We start from the raw sequence: 21,591 nt of genomic DNA, 5'->3' as shown, positions 1-21,591 counted from the left end.
CAAATAGAAGGTTCCAAAAGCTGCGTTAGAAGTCGACGCAAATCTAGAAGAATCTAGAAATGGTAACCGAACTTCCGAGAGGCATAACTTTTGAACCATAGGTCCGATTGACAAACCGTTTACATTTTCGGAAAGCTCTTGAAGCGCTCTATAGCCCTATGTACCAGCTTCGCTTGTCCACCATTTTTTGGCCCTTTTCAAGGTCATTTAATGCCCCTAACCTGACTTTGAAGCATTCTTAGGAGCTCTCCACAACCTGAAAAACTGCAATAACTTTCAAACTGTGGGGCCTTTTGACCTGATTCTTTTTCTGGAATGCTCTAAATTACAATTACATTCATCTAGCCAATTTACACCTCCTAGCTCACGAAAATGATGGCTCAATTACATACTCCTATTTTTTCAGGATTTACATGAACACTGATAGTGGAACTGTGAGAGTTGGAACCTTTATTTGGCCCAAATGGGTATCCAAAAATGAAAACACATGAAACAGAAACTAAGTCTAAGTATATTTTTTTTGGTGACACAGGATTGCCCTTATACCTCTGGATGCTCCTGCATCAGAAAGATAATTGGGTTGATTATTTCATCCATGAATATATGGTGTATAAATGAATTTAGTTGTGCATACCTAGAGGAACTATGCAATAGAGTACCATTAAGGAGAAACATAACAATGGAGTTATAGTGCACTTTTGGAATGATAAGATAACAAAGTTGATTTTAGAGAAAAAAATTTTGTTGGATATGTATAAAGATGTTGAGAAGATGGTGAAGAGTTGAATAATTTATCATGTTGCTAAAAGAATTAGCCAGAATGTGATATTGTATACACCTTTAACCATTCCTTGTAAATATTTGGAATATATCAATATGGATATTTTTGTAGGATTACCTATAACTTAGAGGGGTAATGATTCTATCTTTGTGGTAGTTGACATTTTTTCTAAAATGACATATTTTATACCTTCTATGAAGATATCAATTACAATACATATAACATATCTATTTTTTAGAGAGAATGTGAGATTAGATGAGTTTCCTAAGAAAATTATCACCAATAGAGATACCAATTTTATTCATTACTTTTGGAGAACACTTTGGAGGAAATTGATTATTAATTTTAAGTCTTGCTATACATTTCATCTATATACTGATGGACAAATAAAAGTTGTCAACAAAATTTTGTGTAACTTGTTGAGATACTTGATTCGAGACAAAACTACTGATTGGGATTTGATTTTGACAAAAGAAAAATTTTCCTATGACAATTAGGCGAACATAAGTAATAAGAAGACATTTTTTGAGATTGTGAATGAAATGTGTCCTAGAGGAACTAGTAAATTAAGGAACTTGAGTTTTGAGAAGAAATTTAGTGTTGAAGCTAAGAAATTTTTTGACTAAATAAAGAATTTTAATAAAAATGTAAAGGTTGATATGAATTAAAGTAATATTAAATATAAGGAAAGAGTAGATAACAAGATAAAACATAAGACTTTTGAGGTTGGAGATGAACTGATGATACATTTTAAGAAGATTCTTTTACATTGGGACATAAAGAAAGCTGAAAATGAAGAATTTTGGGCCTTGTAAGATTTTAAGTAAATGTGATAGTGGAAATACCTTTGAAAATGAATTGCATGAAGACATGGATATTCCACCTATTTTAAATATTTTTGACATCTATTAATACTTTAAATTTTTTGAAGAGACATATTATAAATCTAATTACCCTAAGAAAAAGATTGAGGCAATTGAAAGAATTTTGGATGCTAGTATCAGTAAGAACACCAAAGGAAAATATTAAATGGAATACTTAATTTAATTGAAGAATAAACTAGTTGATATTTTTTCAAGATGAGTTAAATTTTTGTTGTACTCTTAGAATACTAGGGCTGTTGGAAATATTCAAGACTAAGCTAAGTTACTGAGAGGGGAAGGGTGAATCAGTAAATTCTAAAACTTCAACAATTTCAATCTTTAATCCAACCATTCAATTAGAATTTAATCCATCAAATAAATTATGGTCTAATTGCATGCATAAGAAACTAAAAACATGAAAGAGTTCATAACACTTTGACACAAAGATTTAGTGACCCAAAAACCTTCCAAATAGAAAGTAAAACTGGGGAGGGGATGATACCCAAATCTTTAGTACTATAGTATCAAGTTAGCTTGTTAAAGCTTACATTGATCACTTCTGATGATCTTTTTGTTATGAGAAATAAGGACTACTAGGTCCACCTTGTGAAAGGATTTACAAACATACAATTAAATATGCACTTGGTAAAGAGATTTACAAAAGATTGTTAGGTCTACCTTGTGAAAGGAATTGATTGATCCACCTATTAGAATGAAATAGTAGTAGATCTCTGATCTGCAACTTGGCTTGCTGAATGAGATTCCTTTTTGTACTAATCACCTTTTTGTGATAGATATGTCTCTACTACTCCTTATGTTGTTATGGCCTTTATAATTCATTCTTCTTCTACTATTCTTTGATTAATTCACATTCACGTCTTCATATTTTCACACACATGCATATCTATATTGGATATGATACAATGCTTTACACACACACACACACACATATCAATCCAATTATACAATCGGCCGCAATACAAGTTGCCACAAATATTACAAAGTCAGCCCACACGAAGATGTTTCAAGTTCAAAAGACTGACTCAGTGGGGTTCTGATACACAACATCCACTATCATTATTCGACATCATCATGCACTTAGTAGACATAGAAGATCAGTCCATACAGATCACCTCTAAGTAGTCTTGAACTTGGTCTACACTGGTGACTTGGTAGACATTGTGAAACTTGTCATATAAACTGAGTCTCTTGATTTACATTATATGACTCGGTAAACACTTTCACCTTGAGCTCGGTATAAATTGAGTCTCTTGGTTATCACTGCGAAGCTTGATTAACACTAGACTCTCATCACATACAATGTAAACTCGGTGAACACTACACTACTCAGTAACCACTGATAAACTCAACATTAACTGAAATGCATGGTTTACAATGTTGATCTTCAGATTAATTGAATCTACTTAGTAACCACTGGGATTTGTCCAAAGGACTTGGTAGCAACTATAGAACTCAGCAACAACTAAGTTACATGGCAAACAATGTGAACTGTACAATGAGCTCAGTAACCATATACAATCTAAATACACTAGTACATTTGACCCCAATTTTTGACCAAAATTTTTGACCATCTATTAAAATGTTTTAGATTGGTCAAAATATGCAAGGAAAAATATATTTTTTTAAAAATCCATGCCCGTGTTGGTCGAATTTTCGACCAACATGGGCTTCATATGTTAAAATTTTTTCAAAAGTGGGAAAAACTCATTGTTGCTGAGGACGAAAATGGAGGAAGGGTTTCACAGGCTGGAGAAGGCAAAGGTGAAGGTTTTTGAGAAAGGGGCATCTATGTATAGGGGGTGCATGGAGACGGGTGTGGCAATAGCGGTGTTAATGAAATACTTGCAATCAATGTTGTCGTCTTCTAATAAGGAGGTGAAGTTAGGGCTAAAGATGAGAGTGGCGGCATTGGTTAATGAGGATGGGGTGTTTTGATAATGCAGGATCTGTTAATTGCTGGTTTCGACATCACTAGTGCAACAATAGAATGGGCAATGGTAAAACTCATTCATAATCTAGATAAAATGGAAAAAGTACAAGGGGAGTTAGAGGAGGTTGTAGGTCATAGTAGAAGAGTGGAGGAATCTAATATTGATCATCTACCTTACCTTTATGCAATGGTGATAGAAGTGCTTCGACTGTATCCTCCTGGTCCTCTTTTGATCCCTCATAAAGCATCAAGATCTTGTGCAATAGGGGGTTTGTGATCCCCAAAGACACACAAGTATGGGTTAATGTGTGGGCGATTGCGAGGGATCCTGATGTGTTGGAAGGAGCCTTCCAAATTTATGTGGGAGAGGTTTTTGGAGGGAGAGGGAGCTACTGTGGACTTTAAGGGACAAGATTTTGAGCTTATACCATTTGGAGTAGGGAGAAGAATATGCCTAGGGCTTCCTTTGGCTGATAAGATGCTTCATTTAATTTTGGCTTCGCTGGTTCACTCCTTCGACTGGAGTCTTCCTAATGGAATGAGCACAAAGGAACTAGACATGGACTATATATTTAGAGTGGTATTGTGGAAGAGTCAGAATTTGCAAGCAATCCCACTACACCTGCAACATCACTTGTATTAATTCTTCAATATTAAGGTAATTTCTTCAATACGTTGGATCACAAAGTCTAATATGGTAATGTCGTTTAGAATGGAGGTGTCATAATAGATTTAGTAAGTTGATTGACTTTCCCTACAATAATTTTATTAGAGTCTAAGACTCTAAAGTATCAAGAAAAGTGACATATGTGTACACAACATAGTGAATGAGGGCTACCATTTCTTTCTCAGGTGTCACACCTCTATATCAAGAGAGACATACCCATACAACGTAGACCCTTCTCGCATTCTACATGGCACTACTTCTATGCATATCAATGAATTTGAATGCAATATTATAAATAATTTCTGCATGCAACTTCTTACCATTATATACTTATTTTTGTTTAAATTAATATGATCATAAATAAGTTTGAAATTTGTATTAGAAAGACTTTGAGATTTTTATGTGGTTTTTGTAATGTAATATGGGTCTTATTCAATGTTATACCACTTCTCTGAGTGTGTTTCATATTGTTTCAAGGAAATTCAAGGAAATTTGGATTTATTTGTAGCTACGGGTTCTTGTGCTTTGTCTTGATAATAAAACATGTAATTGGCACCAGATGGACATTCTAGATTGTCTACTTTGAAATGTGAATTTGTTGACATATGGGGTGAAAACCTCTAATATATCCTTGGCATGCACTGATAATAAATGGCATATTGTTATCCTGATGTCCAAGCCCACAAGTTATGTGGAGTAACAATGGTTGAATATCAAAGTCTCTGAGAGAACCTTGGAGACATTATGACTCATTTATTGGATCTTTATTACTAACTCCTGCTTAAGATCCATGTGGAAGGGTTTGGGTTTATCACTAGTCCATAAATATTATCTTGCATAAATGTTAAAATGCCAGTATCATTACTATTAACGAAATATATTTCCACCAGGTTTATAAAACTCTTTATAGAGTCATTTACCAAAAGCTCTCTATTAATAGGCTCTGAAAATACCCTATTAATAGACTTTAAAAATACTACATTTTCAATAATAAGCATTTATAACTAATATAATACAAGGCTAAAAAATCCATTTATTTAGATTCTTTTTTTTTTTAACGTTGCTAACTCTTCAGAGCCCTTTATTCATCTAGCTCAATTGCAAATGTTTTGCTCTAGAACACAAATATTTACATGCTTTAATTCAATGGAGAGTGTTGTATGGGGGCGTTTCTGAATTTATTCAGGTCAATTGCAAATCAACAGCTCTGTGTCGGTCTCCAGCTGCAGCATCTACTCTAGCTGCAGCATCTAAAGGAAAGATGGCTTTGATTTCATTCATGTCATATGCTGTCAATTTTACCGAGAGAGAAGATATTATCATCCAGGTTCTTCATCTTGGTTGTTCCAAGAATGGGCACAACATCTTTTCCCTGGTCTTGAACCCATGCAAGAGCAACCTGGCTTGGGCTGCACCCTTTTCTTAAACTGATCTTACTTAGCTTTAGTAATAGATCTTGGTTCCGCTCAAGATTCTCACCTTAAAACCTCAGATTCCCCTGTTTAACAGATCAATTATTATGATATGAAACAATCAACAAAGAAAAAATCAAATCAAATTAATTTTCATCTTTATTGTCAGTCTTGTCATGTAGATTTTTGTTTAGATTTTACTTTGTTGTTCAATCTCAATGTTTGAACTCAACATCAGATCATCTTTAAAATGGTACAATTATTAAATGGAAAAAAAAAATCCTATCCTTTACCTTACGAAGTCATTATCTGTCACACTTTGAAGAAGTTTTCCTCCTGTGCTGAAGAAACCCATGCCTAAAGGACTGTATGGAACAATCCCAATCCCCAACTCCCTATGAATGGAATAAAATGAAATAAAATAAATATAAGTAAGATTGTATTCCTTATCTAAGTTCAAATGGAACAAAGTTCAAAAAAAAATCTTATTAAAAACTTCAACTTTTGGTATGTACTGTAAACCCAATTCACAAATATTTATTCTCAGTTCTTTGCAATCTATAAAGTAGACATTGAATCACTGACTATTGAGGTATTATATCGTCACAACGTTTACCTAGAGGTGAGAATAATTTGGGCCTCAGAATCCCTACTCCAAAGAGACCATTCAAGCTGCACAACAGTGATTGGATGCACTGCATGGGCCCTACGAATTGTTGAAGCAGAGGTTTCAAACAGACCCACATATTTTATATTTCCCTCTTCTACCAACTTCTTTAGTTCACCCATCTGTATAAAAGGAAAACTGATTTGCTTGTTATCAGATTTCTTATGTTTTGCTAGGCGTCGGTAAAGAGCCAGAGGGATACAATGTTTCCCTCCAAAGCCATACAACCTTGATTATTAGACACATATTTTCTAGTGAAATTAGAGGTTTAAAATTTTGATTTTGTTGTTTCTGAGACAAATTCATTGACTCATGTTACATTAGCTTCATAAGAACTCATCTCTAATGACAATAAGTTGGAGTAGTATTGCACTTAGTGACCTTCTGGAAAGGCTTAATGCTTCACCTTATGAGCATTATCTAAATGTAATGAGTACTACTTGTTCCATTCATTCTTATGAAAAATGAGTTCTTGTGAACCACTATTAAAATAACTTGTGCCAATGCATTTCACTAGAAAACCACATAGTTGAATCCTTGTAGTAAAATCACAATTTGACTTGCTGTAGAAAATATTTCATACTTATCAATCTCAAGAATTGATATGTAAAATATATTTCTCACATCAAATCAAATTCAAGATTCAACTATGTAGTTTTTGGAGAAAAACCGTTGCCCAAAATTTTATAAATAAGATTAAAATAAAAAATGTGTCACAGTAGTACAGATTTTGAATCTTAAAACTTACAGCACCATGACAAAATAGTATTTTGGTGCAAGGTTAAGAGTTTGGAATCCGAAGACTTATAGTAGCTTCTATGGGTACAGTAATATCCACCCTGTGCTGGTAATAAAGATCAATGTAGTCTATATCAAGCCTCTTGAGGCTTGCTTCACAGCCAGCCTTGACATATGCAGGATCTCCCTTCACACCAAATTCTCCATTACTCCAAGCCAATCCAAACTTAGTTACAATATGCACCTTCTCTCTGATACCTTTCAGAGCCTATTTAGGAAGGAACAATAAAAGCATTATGCACGGTGTTAGAACAATCAAGCTTAGAGAATTAATAGATTAAGAAATGGAAACAGTACGAGCTAGAAACAAGATGTGCATCTTTTGATCAATCAATGGTGTTAACAAATGCATCTTTTGAGTAATATTGATCACTTTTCAGTGATTGGTTATATAGTTTTCAGCTATGTAAGGATTTGGTACAGTTGATGCTTCCGCAGCTCATAATTATGTTATAATGTTGAATTACTTTTCACAAGAGTCTTCTAGTGTAGGCTGGAAAAGAAACATTAGAACTTAAGTATAAACACACAAGAGAGCTTGTTAGGTTTGTTTACATGAATGATCCAATGTTTTCCAAGATGACACAAAATAAAATAGCATGTATGGTAGAACCATTTTTTAAATTGTAAAGTGAAGCTTCTCAACACCTAACATATAGAAACTGTTATCCAGATTTGGTCATCTACATCACCACTTATTAGTTACAACAGGTAATCTTAAACTATATCATAGTAGTAACTGGGATCCAGGCATGCTCAGATCAACATGTATGGTAGTCACGATCAAACATGGATTTCAAGAATTTTTAAGGAAATGAAAGCATTTCATTTTATTCATGCTGCCTATCCAAGAACCTTGAATGGCACAAAGAAATCTTACTCCTTTTGTCATATCTCTGAGTTACAAGGCATAGAATCATGCTAAATTGCTTTAATCCACCTTAGGTTTAGATTTCTTGATTATGCTTTGCAAATATTGATACACTGTTATCCTCTTTTGTAAATCCAATTTGACATTATTTGATTGGTAGTTGCTCTGTATTATGCATTAATGGTAGTCCATGTTCGGAGAATGTAATCCCATCTTTGTTATATGAATAGAGTTCGCATAAGAGATGTTGGTATGGTTTTTATAAAGTAGATTAATAGCTCTGTCTTCTAAATTATTTCTTATAAATGGACATTTGGATATGGTGATAGTAATGAAGGGTCTGTATTGGTCAATATGATTGTGTAGGAACAGACAAGCAAAGGACGTAATCAAAGCAATTAAGAAACACATTGCCAATAAGAATCCTAAGATCCAAATTCTTTCTCTGACGGTTAGTATTGAATAATATTATAAATTTCTATATACATTTTGATTTATTTTATGTTATCATTACTCAGATATTTGGTTGAATTCTGAGTGCAAAAAATTTACTATAGTAAGAATTCATTTATGATTGACTTTGATGGATAACTTTGATTTAATATTTGCCTGGTTATTTTTGCAGCTATTAGAGACACTTACAAAAAATTGCGGTGATACTGTTCACTTGCAAAGGATGAAGCAGCCTGCCTTTTGAGGGGCAAAGAGACTGCCAAGATGCTCCTCCTCAGGTTCAAGGATTCCCGTGCCAGAAACAAGACTATCAACTCTAATTCAAGTCCCAATTTTCTCTTTGATTCTTAGCCAAATTGTCTCAGGAATCATTTCATATAGTCAAAAGTCAAGCTAGGAACATAGTATCTCAGCTCTAATGCCCATGTCCAGAATGCTGAACTTACCTTCAGAGAAGTCCTCTTGCATTGGAAGTAGGATTTCCAGCCTGACAAACGTGCACATTACTCCAAGTAAGTCCATGGGTTAGGGGAATTTTGAAGGTAAAGACAATGACTCAACTATGGAGATGATATGAAAAACCTTAGTTTGAATGTGAGATGGACAAACAGATTCCCCTTTAGTCTACCCTATGGAACTATTGTCAATTATCAACCATACAAATCTTTTTATCTCTTAGTTGCTACCTTTTAGAAGGAATTCAACTTAGGTAATGAAGGTCACTGAGTTTGAATGTGAGATGAGATACAGACTCATGTACTATTAGGAATATCCATTCATATGGAGCTCACATGACTTTTCAACAATGTGCCAATTTATTTCTCATAGTTCCTTTACAATAAAATTGTAGTAGCTCTACGCTTTATAGTATGCATTCTTAAAACAAACTTATGTAATGTGGTAAAAAACATTTGTGCTGGTTTTCTATTAATTATTTAATGAAAATGCTAGGAATGGTTTTTTCCTTCTGTAAGGTTGATTGATCATGATGCGTCTTAATTTATCTAACAAGACACAAATTAAATACTGAGGCAAAGCTAATGTTCAGTTTATTCATGTTCTTTTTAATTAGGATACAATGGCCAAGTGACTAGTTGATCTAGAGGAGGAGTTGAGGTTGATGTCTAAGGAAGTATGTGGTTATGTGGAAGCTGTTCTGAATAGTCTTGCTGCAAATGTACCCAAAGTAAGAACCTTAGAACATCCTTGCATTAAAGCACTACAGAAATAGGCATTCTTCTGGATGGTTCTCATGAGTATTAACTTGTCCTTCAATGATTGACAGGCTATGGTGCTCTACCAAGTTGAGAAAGCCAAAGAGGAAATGCTGACTCAACTTTATAGCTCTATTAGGTGAAGGTTAATTACATGTGGCTAATATGGCCATGGTACAAGTTATATTTGTTTTCTGTGTTCCTCATATATTATTTTTCAATTCTACTTCAAACAGTTCTCAGAGTACAACAAAGATTGAAGAACTTCTCCAAGAAGATCAGAATGGAAAAAGGAAACGTGAGAGATTCAAAAAATAGGCATCTTTATTGTCAAGACTTACTCATGAATTAAGTATCCATGATGTTCGAGCAACAAGTGATAATTTTTCTTCAAATGGAGGTACTTGATATATTAGATTTTGTTAAGTGAAATGTTTCTTTTCATAGTAATAAGTTAATACTTTTAATAGAATATAATTTATCGTAGGTTTCAGCCCCATCATCATCCCTTGTCCCCTCCTAACATGGTTTCCATGATATACTAGAATCTTTTTTGAATCACTAGAACATGATATTAGATCTTACTAGGCTCCTGTGTCAAATGATTTTCTTTTGGATGAGGCCACTACTACTTTTGAGGCTATTGTGATATGTAATGATATAACCAAAGATAATAAGAAGACTTCTATCATTTTTAGTAACTCTCATCCTTAGACATTTGATGTGTGCCAGATAAGGGTAGGTTGGTTGGGGTTGAATTTCATGAAATCTGATCTAAAATACTTTGATTATAGTTCCAAGGATGTTTGTGGGGTGCTTTTTCAGCACCCTAGGATAGAGAGGGAAGTTATTGATTACTCTTATTTTGTTAAGAATGTTCATGCTAATGGTGTGAAGGTTGTCATGGCCTCTGATTTTTCTACACTAACAATACTAAAGCCTCCTGAGGAATTTGGGGTGGATATCATCTTTGGGTCTTCTCAAAGATTTGGTGTCCCCCTGGACTATGGGGGCCCCTCATTTATATTGCTTGGTTACATCTTAAGAGTAAAAATGAATGATGCCTGGTAGGATTATTGGAGTTAATGTGGATTCCCATAGGAATCTTGTGCTAAGGATGGAAATGTAGACAAGGGAGCAACACATCAGGCAAGATAATGCTACTAGAAATATCTACATGATACAAGCATTAATTACAATATATCTTCTATGTATGCAATCTATCATGGTCTGGCAGGATTGAAAAAAATTTAGAATGTGTACATGGTTTGGTGGGAGCATTTATTAGGGGATTAAAGAAATTAGGCACTATTAATGTTGAGGATGCTCCATTCCTTGATATTGTAAAGGTTATATGCTTATCGTTAAGCAAGGGGAGATGGGCATCAAAACTTCTATCATTGATGTCTTAACTGATGGAATGAATCCTGCAAGTGCTACAATGTGTGGAATGAAAATTGTTGTTGTTTGAACTATTGCTAAACAAAATGAAGGATGTAGAGGAAAATAAGGAAACCTTGTAGCACTTATGATTGCCTATACTTCAATGCATGGTGTATATGAGGAGGGTATTAAATAAGATATGTTAAATCATTCATGACAATGATAGTCAAGTGTACATGGATGGTGCAAACATGAATGTACAGGTTGGACTAACTAGCTCGAGTTGAATTGGAGTGGATGTATGCCATCTCAATCTTTAGAAGACATTCTACATTCTACACTCTGGTATGGGGCCTATAGGAGTAAAGAAGCATTTGGCACCATTTTTACCATCACAACCTCTGGTACCAATAAATGGAATTACTACTCTTGAAGGGAATCCACAACCACTTGATATGATATCAACAACACCATGGGGCTCAACCATGATTCTATCAATATCAATAAAAAGGGAGATTACGAAAATTGAGAATGGGAAAATGGACATTAAACATACTAGTTTGATGGCAGATAATGTGTATAGACAAAAAATTATAAATCCTTATGTTTTGGAATGACAAGCAGGGAAGATAGAGTTGAATGAAGGCTCTGATAGGAATAAAAAGAAACACAAGGCAATCAATAGTTGTAGATAGTTCAAGAATTGACTTATTCCTAATATAGAAAATAGTGCAAAACTTAAAGAGAGATTAACATTTATCAAGTGGATTTGATCATCTCAGGGTCAAATAAACTTCTATTAGTCAGGAATAAAATAGAAGATACAACTCCATTGTAAAATAAACAATTTGTAAGACAATATTATCAGACCCCAATTCTTGAGTAAATTAGGAACCAAATGCTGACAAAATATCCTCACAACCCTATTCAAGAGAAAATTTTTACTAACAACCATTGATATGATCCCACAACTTAATTTTGGAGTTACCTACAGATATTTCAAATGCACTATCAAAGGAGCTTCCACAAATTAGAGTGGATAGTCCATTTCATGTCTGTCCGTTTCTTTTATTGGAAAATATCTAGAATCATAGAATGACTTGTCTGTCTTGGGTTTAACTATAGCACTAATTATATTTTTATTAAAAAAATAATTTTTTCTTTCAAATGATTTCATCCCTTTGACTTGAAGAAAATAACAGCCTAGTTCCAAACACTACATGGTTTTCTTAGCCTTTGATGAGTAGTTCCTGATGCACAATGAATTATGGAAAACAAATGTCTGACACTAACCACAATTTCATTCTAAAAAGTGAAAATTATTAGTTGGGCCTGTATAATAAAGTTTCTTGTCTATTCATTTACTCTTTTATTTTTGATTAATAACTTACTCATTAAAAATTATACATATCTTTCACCTCCACATTTTAGCCCTCTTGTGATCTGTGTCTTGCAAAATTGCCTTCGAGTTGTCGAGTCAAGTTCCAAAAGTTAGAAGCTTGCCCACTGGACAATGATTTCATTCTATGTTGCCAGTGTGATGAACTTTCTTTTGTAGGCTCAGGTGTGTATCTGTTCTTCCTCATATAGTTCATTTTGAGTTTGAAGTCAGATCCTTATGTTGACAAGTGGATATTTCCTCTCACAGGCTAATTCAAGGTCATTATCTTTCACAATTGTGACTACTTTTCTTCCAAAAATCAATCAAGTATATCAATCCGATCATGGTTCAGAAGATTTTCTTTGTGAATGGAGTCCATTGAGAAGTTTGCTTCATTTTTCCCAAGGCATATTATCCAAAGAGCAAGTGAGATCCAGTTTGGAATCAATAGATACTCACTTTTTGGGAAAAGGAAATCCTACTGTTCAACGATCTCTTTCCCAAGTTCTGTCACTTGTAGAGAATATAGATTGTGAGAGGAAATCTAGTGCAGCAACTGCATTTGCATCCTCCATAGTATCTGCAATGCCAGAGGAAATAGTGGAAAAATTTCCTTTCCTTGTTACATTATGCCATAAAGTGTTTGGAAAGAACTTTTCTGTCTTGTTGGCTTTGTTGTGTGCACACAGAGATCTTTTTGGTAGAATTGATGAGGCCTGGGATGATTATTTCTTATTGGGTCTGAAGCTTGCCAGATATTTTTATCAGACAAGTAGAGATAATGGTAATCTCCAAGTACATCATGTTGATAAGCAAGACTCTTCTTTGGATGATGGGTTCAAATTTTATCAAATTTTATCAAATTTTATTAAATTAAGAGAAATAGATCAAGACTTGCTCCAGATATTATTTGATCATTTGTGCTTGGTGAATGCATTTTATGCCCAACTTGAAATTAAAATGGAATTTATCCTTGGCTTAAACTGTGCGAGTTTTCCTTTTTCACATATATGCCAAAATGATTCTTTTTCGTTAATTGTAATTTTAATTCTATGAACCTCCTCTTCTTTTCCCTTCAAGATCTCGTGTCTTACTGTCTGATGTTTCTAAATAGTGGGTATATTCTTATGTATCTTTCCTATGTTTGTGGCAGCAGTAACACTATAAACAGAAAAATTGTCATTGATTTTGGAGTTGTAGTTTTATTTTAGAGTTGCAGAACCTCTTCATCTAGAAGTAGAACATCCCTGATCCAAACTTGGCAGAAAGTGTATGTTTCATTTTAAACGTGTTCTGGAAGGTTACTTTTCAAACAATTTTATCTCAAGTTGCACTTTGCTTAATGGATACAATGCACTATGAACCTTTTAAATTTGTAGTTTCATGAATCTTGATTTTGTTTTAAAATAGGATAACAATTTAGTGGATGTCTTGTTTGAGATTAAAATGGTGGGTATATGTTTAATCTAGTTATGTACCGTATTTCCTACCAGCTTTCTTCAACACACTGAAAAGTTCTTTAAATGGCATTCTCTACTTTTTGTTTTCTACATGTTTTGAGTTTTTTGTTTTTGGTGAATTGCTGTGAAAGGAGATTCCTCCCATTATATTGAAAGAAAGTAATTTGATTACAATGACTTCCTGTAATTTGGCTAAGATCATGATGCGAATGCCTTGAGTGATGTATTGCAGTCTTTTGATCTGATCAGGAGAAAATAAATTTCATTGAAGTTTATAAAATAAGCATATGTTTGCATGTTATTCGTTGCCAGTCTTTTCATCACAGTGATGCATGCATCATGTCTTTGCTCTTGCTTGTTGTTGAAATTCATCCTCAACCAGGCCTCCTTTTGAATCTCTTCTCAAACCAGCAAGTGTCATCAATGCCACAAACCTATAGACTTGATTCACTGTGTTGTTGATCACTCTTCTACCACATTCAAATTTGTTGAGTGATTTGTATTTTTTTTAGTAGATGTATTCCTATTTTAAGCTGTAGACAACGAATCAGAAATAGACTTGGTGAGCGTACTTCAATTGTCAGCTTGGCGAGTTGACTTGGGGAGCCGGCTTGGCGATCTAACATGGTGAGTGGGCTTAAAGTGGCAACTTGGTGCGGCAAGTTGGCGAGCCGACTTAGCGAGGCCACTTAGAGATGCGACATGGCGAGCTAACTTGGTGAGCAAGCTCGATGAGCGGACCTAAAGACTGACCTTGATCAGGCACTTTGGTGGGGTGACTTGATGACCGAACTCAAAGAGTCAACTTGGCGAGCATACTTGCACTAGTGCATTTGGGTTCATTTTTTGACCTTCATTGATCAAATTTTTGACCCAATTTTCGACCAAATTTGACCAACCCATTGGTCAAAATTTATGTAGTCGAAATTTTGACCAACTCACTGGTACATGATTTGTCTCAATCATATAACTAATTATATATTTTTCATATTAGTTATTGTCAGTGTTTTTTAGGCATTCTATAAAACAGTTCACATGCCTTGCGTATGATATGACATTTTGCATGCATCCTGCACTCTCTCTCATCCAGCTAATGATGGATTACGTAGAGTGATCTGAAACCATGATGCTAAAAAACACACAATCAAATCCAAAATGAACTTGCACTACAAATGGATTGTGGAAATCTAATATTGGTAAAATTGCATGCATGTCGACCAGGACAATCACAACTTAAACATATATTTGTCCTAGTAGACATGCATGCAAAACTAACAATATCAAATTTCCACAATCCATTTGTAATGCAAGCTCATTTTGGATTTGATTGTGTGTGTTTTTTAGCATCATGGTTTCAGATCACTCTCTGTAATCCATCATCAACCGGATGAGAGAGTGCAGGATGCATGCAAAATATCATATCATATGAAAGGCATGTGACTATTTTATAGAATGCGTGAAAAAAATTTTACACCTACCTGTTGGTAGAAATTTCTACCTTCATTGGTCAAAACTTCTACCTTCATTGGTCAAAATTTTTGACCATCATTGGTCAAAATTTCTACCTTTATTGGTCAAAATTTTTGACCTTCATTGGTTGAAATTTTTGACCTTCATTGGTCAAAATTTCTACCTTTATTGGTTGAAATTTTTGACCTTCATTGGTCGAAATTTCGACCAATTCCTGGCAGAACTTGGTCCATGGCTATGGAGGTTTTTCGACCAATGTATTGGTCGAAATTTCAACCAACGTACTGGTCAAAATTTTGACCGAAAAAATTCTAACCAATGGGTTGGTCGAAGTTGGTCGAAGTTTGGTCAAAAATTGGGTCAAATTTTCGACCAATAATGGTTGAAAAATGGTCTCAAATGTACTAGTGATAAGTGTGTGTCACTAATAAAAAACTTGACTAATATGTCAACAATCTCCCCCTTTTGCATTAGTGACAAAAATACTTGTCAACCAAAACTAAATACCTTATATCCATCACCATGTCATACTTGCTCGATAGAGTATACTATTTTTGGGATTTTTCAAAAATTGCTTTTGTAAAGTATATATAGTATACTATACATCTACTTGCTATATACAATATATCTCTCTATACATGTCTTACTCATTACAAGTTTTCCCTCATACTATGTATCTCTCTCAATTCTCCTTATACTATGTGTCTCTCTCCCCCTTTTTGACAGTAATGCCAAAGATTTATTCTATTTTATTTACATAGAGACACCAAAGTGAGATAACAATTCAAAATATACCTTGAGAATGATTGCTAATGTTTTATCCTAATTTTCTTGCAGGACCTTACATGTATGAAGTGCAATTTGTACCTCTGTTGACAATTCTATCATATGGTCTACAATAGAGAAGTTATCATCATGGATTAGAGTTTTTGAATATGCAATATATTTTTGCAGTGCATCCATGTTGGGAATGATCATGTTCTATATGTCAATCAATGTGGATATGATCCTTGCTTCTTCCCTTAGCAATTCTTCTTACATATGTGACAAAATTCTTATTCTTTGAAAATGTGTAGAGCTTGAACTAGGGTCAAGTTGCAACTGTTGTGCACTGGCCTTTAGATCTTCATCTATTTTGGACAATTTGCCCTTTATTTCCTTTGTAAACTCAAAAACATCACATAGTTTCCCAAAAAGTGATGACACATTTGAACATGATGTTTCTAAATTGCCCAAATTTGTAGAAAGCTCTACTTGATCAATGGCAATCTGTTGAGCAATGTGCTCCAACACTTTATTGTCAAACTTCTTTTTAGCCCTCTACACTAGCTTATCTTATCCATCAATGTCTTCATTAAATTTCTATAGCCTCTACCAAAATGTTCTTAGCATCCTCAATTATCTTATACTCTTTATCTCTCTCCTCTCTTAGCCTTTGTTGTTTAGCCTTCTTCTGGAGGAGTTCACCAAATGTCTGGATTTTCTCTAGAGTAAGCTTGTAAATATCACAATTGGGGATTAATATTTCCTCATCTGAATCAATATCTTCGTCTATCTCCTTTCTTTTCCCCAAAAAATTCATTCTTGGTTGAACCTTGGGCTCAACTGTCCTTACATTTATTGCTTTAGTATCAGGAATAGAAACAATGGTAGAGATACTAGGGCTTGCAATAAAAACTGATACTGTACTAAATGAAGGAATACTTATAGAAATACTTGGGGAACCCAAACTTGTTGTGCTCAAAATTGAAGTACTCAACTCAGTAGATGAAGGAGGAATCTATAGCTTGGTAGATGAAGTGAAAGTCACTTCTATTAGTGATGTGTTGAGTTGAGTAGGAGCAAAGAGTGATTGGACATTTGAGATGTCACTAGTGGTCACAATCAAACTTGTTGATGTTGTCTCCACACTTGATGTTAACACCAACTTTCTTAGAGAGTGAGGAAGTGAGGCAATGACTGTTGTAGCTATCTTGACTGGGTCAATCTCTTCATCATCTTACGTTTCTTCCTTGGCAACCTCTTGTCCTTGATCCTCTTCATCTTCTTCATTGTCAAAATGAGTTACTTCTTCAACATTTTCTTCTTCATCTTTCTCCTTATCCTCCTCGTCATCATCATCTTTGACATTGATTGGAAAATCACTTGGTTTATGTAACAAATAAATATTCTTCCAAGTGTTTGTTGCATTCCTAACAACATGCTCAATGTCCTTAATTAAAACTAAACAAGTGTTAAACTTTAGAGTCAATTTTTCTTCATTCTTATTCAATGACTCTTTTACCTCAACATCTAATATGCTCAGTAATAGCTGCCTCAAGGTTTTCCCATATATGTCCTTGACAATTTGCATAGCAAAATCCCATCTTGGCTTTATATTTTCCAATAACTCACTTGGAACTTGAGAAGTGAGTTGATTTTGTGAATATTTCTACTTACCCATTTTATTCAACACTAGGTCTTCAATGTGCTTTTTCTCCTCTGCTGTCCTAATCTCATATTTTAATGATTTGAAATTTTTTATGCCTACCCTTGCTTCCAATTTCTTTAATCTATCCTGGAAGGTGGGTGGAGGTCTGCTGAATATGATGTCTCCTCCTTATTTTTCAGCTTTCTTTCTTGACTTCCTGGTGAATACTATAGTGGATTGTTCTGCTAGCTTGGTGACGATCACCTTGCCTTTCTTCTTAAAGGTTCTTCTTTGTCAGATTCTTCCTCATCCTTTTCTTATTCACCTTGCTCATCCTCACCTTTTCCCTCAATTAACAGAAGGGGTAAACTTGATTTCAGTTTTGCAATCCTTCTTTTCCCTTTGTCGATCACCTGAGGGAGCTTTATTTCAAGTTCAATCATGGCTTTTGCTTCATCATACATTCCAAGTTATGTTGCCTTAGGATCAATTGGTTTATTGATAAGAGCTTCAAGGATATCCTTTGTTTCATCAATGTTGACCTCATAACCAAGAGGTTTTACCCACATAATTCTAGGCTTAGCCACTTGAATATACACCTTTTTTCTATCCACCATGAAACATATATCCATTTTATAGTCCTCAACTAGCTTCTTGGGAATTCTAAACTTGTTTTTCATGTTCTCCTTAAATACATCGAAGTAGTTATCCATGATAGTGTTGTAGTTTTCACCCATCTCAGTAATATACTCATTGATTTGGTAGAGCACAGGCACATCTTTTCTCCATACTACAGTGCCTTTAGAAGGAAAGAATTTATGTACATGGGTAAAAGCACAAACCTATATCACCCTTTTATAAAGGAAAAGGCTAACAAAAGTATAATTGTTCACCTTCAATGACATAAAACTGGTATTATTATTTAGAATTTTAAAATTTAGTAAACCAATAAAATATGTAAAAATGGATGAAGTTTAGGATTATAATTTTTAATAATTATTTGGAATAAGAAATTATTTATTTTCCTATTTTTTAATGATAACTTTTTAGTTGTTGAAAAACACTAGAAATTAGGGGTCTAGTTCCCACCACTAAACTATATGGAAATAAACTTATTTCCCTTTGATCTCATATTATGTTATACATAAAATATGTAGCTAGAACAATCAAAAACCAAAATTGTCTTTAGACCTATATTTTCTCTTTTATAATGATTCAAGCTTCAACTTATTCAAATCGATAGTTTTCATCTCCCACCATATTTTTCAAAATAATTATATTCTAACCAAAAGAAAACTTATAGATTCTAAAAGAGGACACTCTCCTCTAGAACATCATAGAATTTTTAATTTTTATTGATTTGATTTAATATTTTTTCTTTCTCAAAATTGGCATCTTCCCTAGTGCTAAAATATGTACTTGTAGAATTTTTTAATTACAAAATTCTATATCTAACTAAAACACTATGAATTCTATATGTGAATATTATTGACTTTGAGATCTATAAAATGGTGTTTATATGTTATTAAAAAAATATCATGAAAAATAGTAAGAGTTATTGAAATGTTAGTTTTCTTAAATAATTGTATTTCTTTACTAATTGGATACTAACTAGTATAAAACATGCATTTAATAGACATTTCCAATTGGAAAAGTGTGAGGCCATATATAACTTAGCTAGATTAAATTTATCAAGATCATATGTTTGTACAAAATTGATTTTAAGATAGAAATACTCCAATTTAGTAGTTCTGATAAGTTAGCCTAAAAGGTGACACTACTTTGTACTTTTATCCACATAAAAGAATACAGATGTTAACAAGGAACCAAACTTACATGGGTTATTCTTTGAAGTTCTTATGCTTTCCATGTTCTTGTTGAACTGTCTTGGCAATAGCTTAGCAAGGTCATATGAAAAATTATTCTTAACCACCTTGTAAGCTAAGTCCACAGCTCCACATGACACACTGCTCAGCCTGCTAGAGTTATAAATCTTATGTGTGATGACATGAATACCAAATTTTAGTTCTTGCATCAGTGACACTACTGATTTTCATTCCTTTACCATCCTATTCAACTGGAGTTTTCTTTTCCAATTCCACCTGACCTAGGGTTTTTGTTGTTTTGGCTTTGGCTAGCATTGGGAGGCTTGTGATTCAATGAATCATGTTCTTAGTTATCAGAATTGGTTGCTCTAACCATAGCTTCCCATTATGCACCCAGCTAAGGATAAACCTAATCTATTTGATTTGAAATTCATGGGGCATGTGAGGGATGTGTGTCAACCCTTTGGTTTCTAAATGTTGATGATTAGGTTTTAGGACTCCATTCACACATAACTAGCCTAGGGGATCATCCATTTCTAGTGTACCAATCTCTTGAATAATGCATTTAAAATGAGTATGAATATCATTGATAAGAAGTACCTTTGGAGTAATCTTGGGTTGCACACTGCTTGGATCTAGGGTTTTGACATTTGAAGGAGTGAGCTTGAAATTTAGCACCTTCCACTCAACTCTATGAACCAACATGTTAGATCCTTACTTAACCTTGCTACTCCTAGATGGGTATGTGCAGGATAATGGTGTACCAAACTATGGCCTTAAGTGGTAGTGAAAAATCAATAAATCAGGGTTATGTCAACTTGACACATAATTTTAAAGAGGTTCTAGACTTTATATCAAAAAGTTGTAAGAAAATAATCTGTAGGAAATTGAATATAGTTTCTAAACTATAAGGCCTTATCTGGAGAAAAAAAATATTTGATTGGTCAAAAGTTTGGATTTTAATGTAGTAGTACAAAAATGTCAAGGCAAAAATAAAAAGTAGGTGTATGTCTGACCACCTTAATCATAATCAAATGATAATATTTTTAAATATAATTTTAGATATAAAAAGTAGACTCATGCCTGGATGTGACACATATTTTTGGCAATTTTTATTCCAAATAAATAATTAATTATGAATTTTCTGCTATACTATTTTTAGAATTAAAAAACTCTCGTGTCTGACCACCTTAACTAGTTCAAAAAAAAATCAAAATTAAGTTTTTTTTTTTTTTTTTTCTTATACTAGTCGAAGCATAGAATGTGACACATCTTTTGGATTTCACAAATCTTATACGATTTGAAAGTTATAGCTATTTTTCAACCAATATGTTAATCAACACTTTGTAGCTAACTCCATTAGAAAATAAGTAATAATTACTTACTGAACTCGTAATTTGACAAAAATTACATTTGTGAAAAGCTAAGAACATTCTTAAGAAACCCTTTTCATTACATCAAATTTTGGTTTAGAAAAAGTCGTCAGCTACATGCTTGAAGTAAAAAACACATATGAACATGCCAAAAACACATTTTCGAGATGTTTTAAAGATGACCATATAAGGTTGGTATTGAAAGATATATTAGGAATTATAAAGTTATTAATTATTTTCATTTAGTATCAGGATGGGTGGGAAAAAAGTGGGAATAGATTTTAAAATTCTTTGAGGCATTTCAGAACTAAATATTTTTCAGATCGCCACTTTTTGGCACACCATGATCCTGCACATACCTAGATGCCATTTTCACTTGGTAGATTGAGAGAATTCAAAAAACTTGAGCTAGAAATTTGCTCAAATTGCATTGGTCGCACTGAAAATCACTCCTCTCAATAGCATTTGAAATTTTATGGTAAGAAATGACATTGATTCCATGCATCTTGTTAAAATTTCACCAATAATGCTAAGTAGAAAGATAGATTGACTAACATCACATTGACAGACTATTATCCACTACTTGGCATTGAACACTCATGATGTCTTTG

At 33.8% G+C, this 21,591-nt stretch overlaps 3 pseudogenes; 2 read left to right on the top strand and 1 right to left on the bottom strand.

Annotated features, from left to right (window-relative positions):
• Window positions 1–5,405: 5,405 nt before the first annotated feature.
• LOC149546968 (putative aldo-keto reductase 2) lies at window positions 5,406–8,967 on the bottom strand (annotated as a pseudogene).
• A 1,278-nt stretch (window positions 8,968–10,245) lies between these two features.
• LOC149546967 (glycine dehydrogenase (decarboxylating), mitochondrial pseudogene) lies at window positions 10,246–11,047 on the top strand (annotated as a pseudogene).
• A 1-nt stretch (window position 11,048) lies between these two features.
• On the top strand, window positions 11,049–11,677 carry LOC149546966 (glycine dehydrogenase (decarboxylating), mitochondrial pseudogene; annotated as a pseudogene).
• Window positions 11,678–21,591: the final 9,914 nt, after the last annotated feature.

This window comes from Cupressus sempervirens, chromosome 7 (assembly GCF_028749045.1).
Source record: "Cupressus sempervirens isolate cs-2001-9-10 chromosome 7, ASM2874904v1, whole genome shotgun sequence".
Taxonomy (NCBI): Eukaryota; Viridiplantae; Streptophyta; class Pinopsida; order Cupressales; family Cupressaceae; genus Cupressus; species Cupressus sempervirens.
This window is presented reverse-complemented; position numbering and strand designations above follow the sequence as displayed.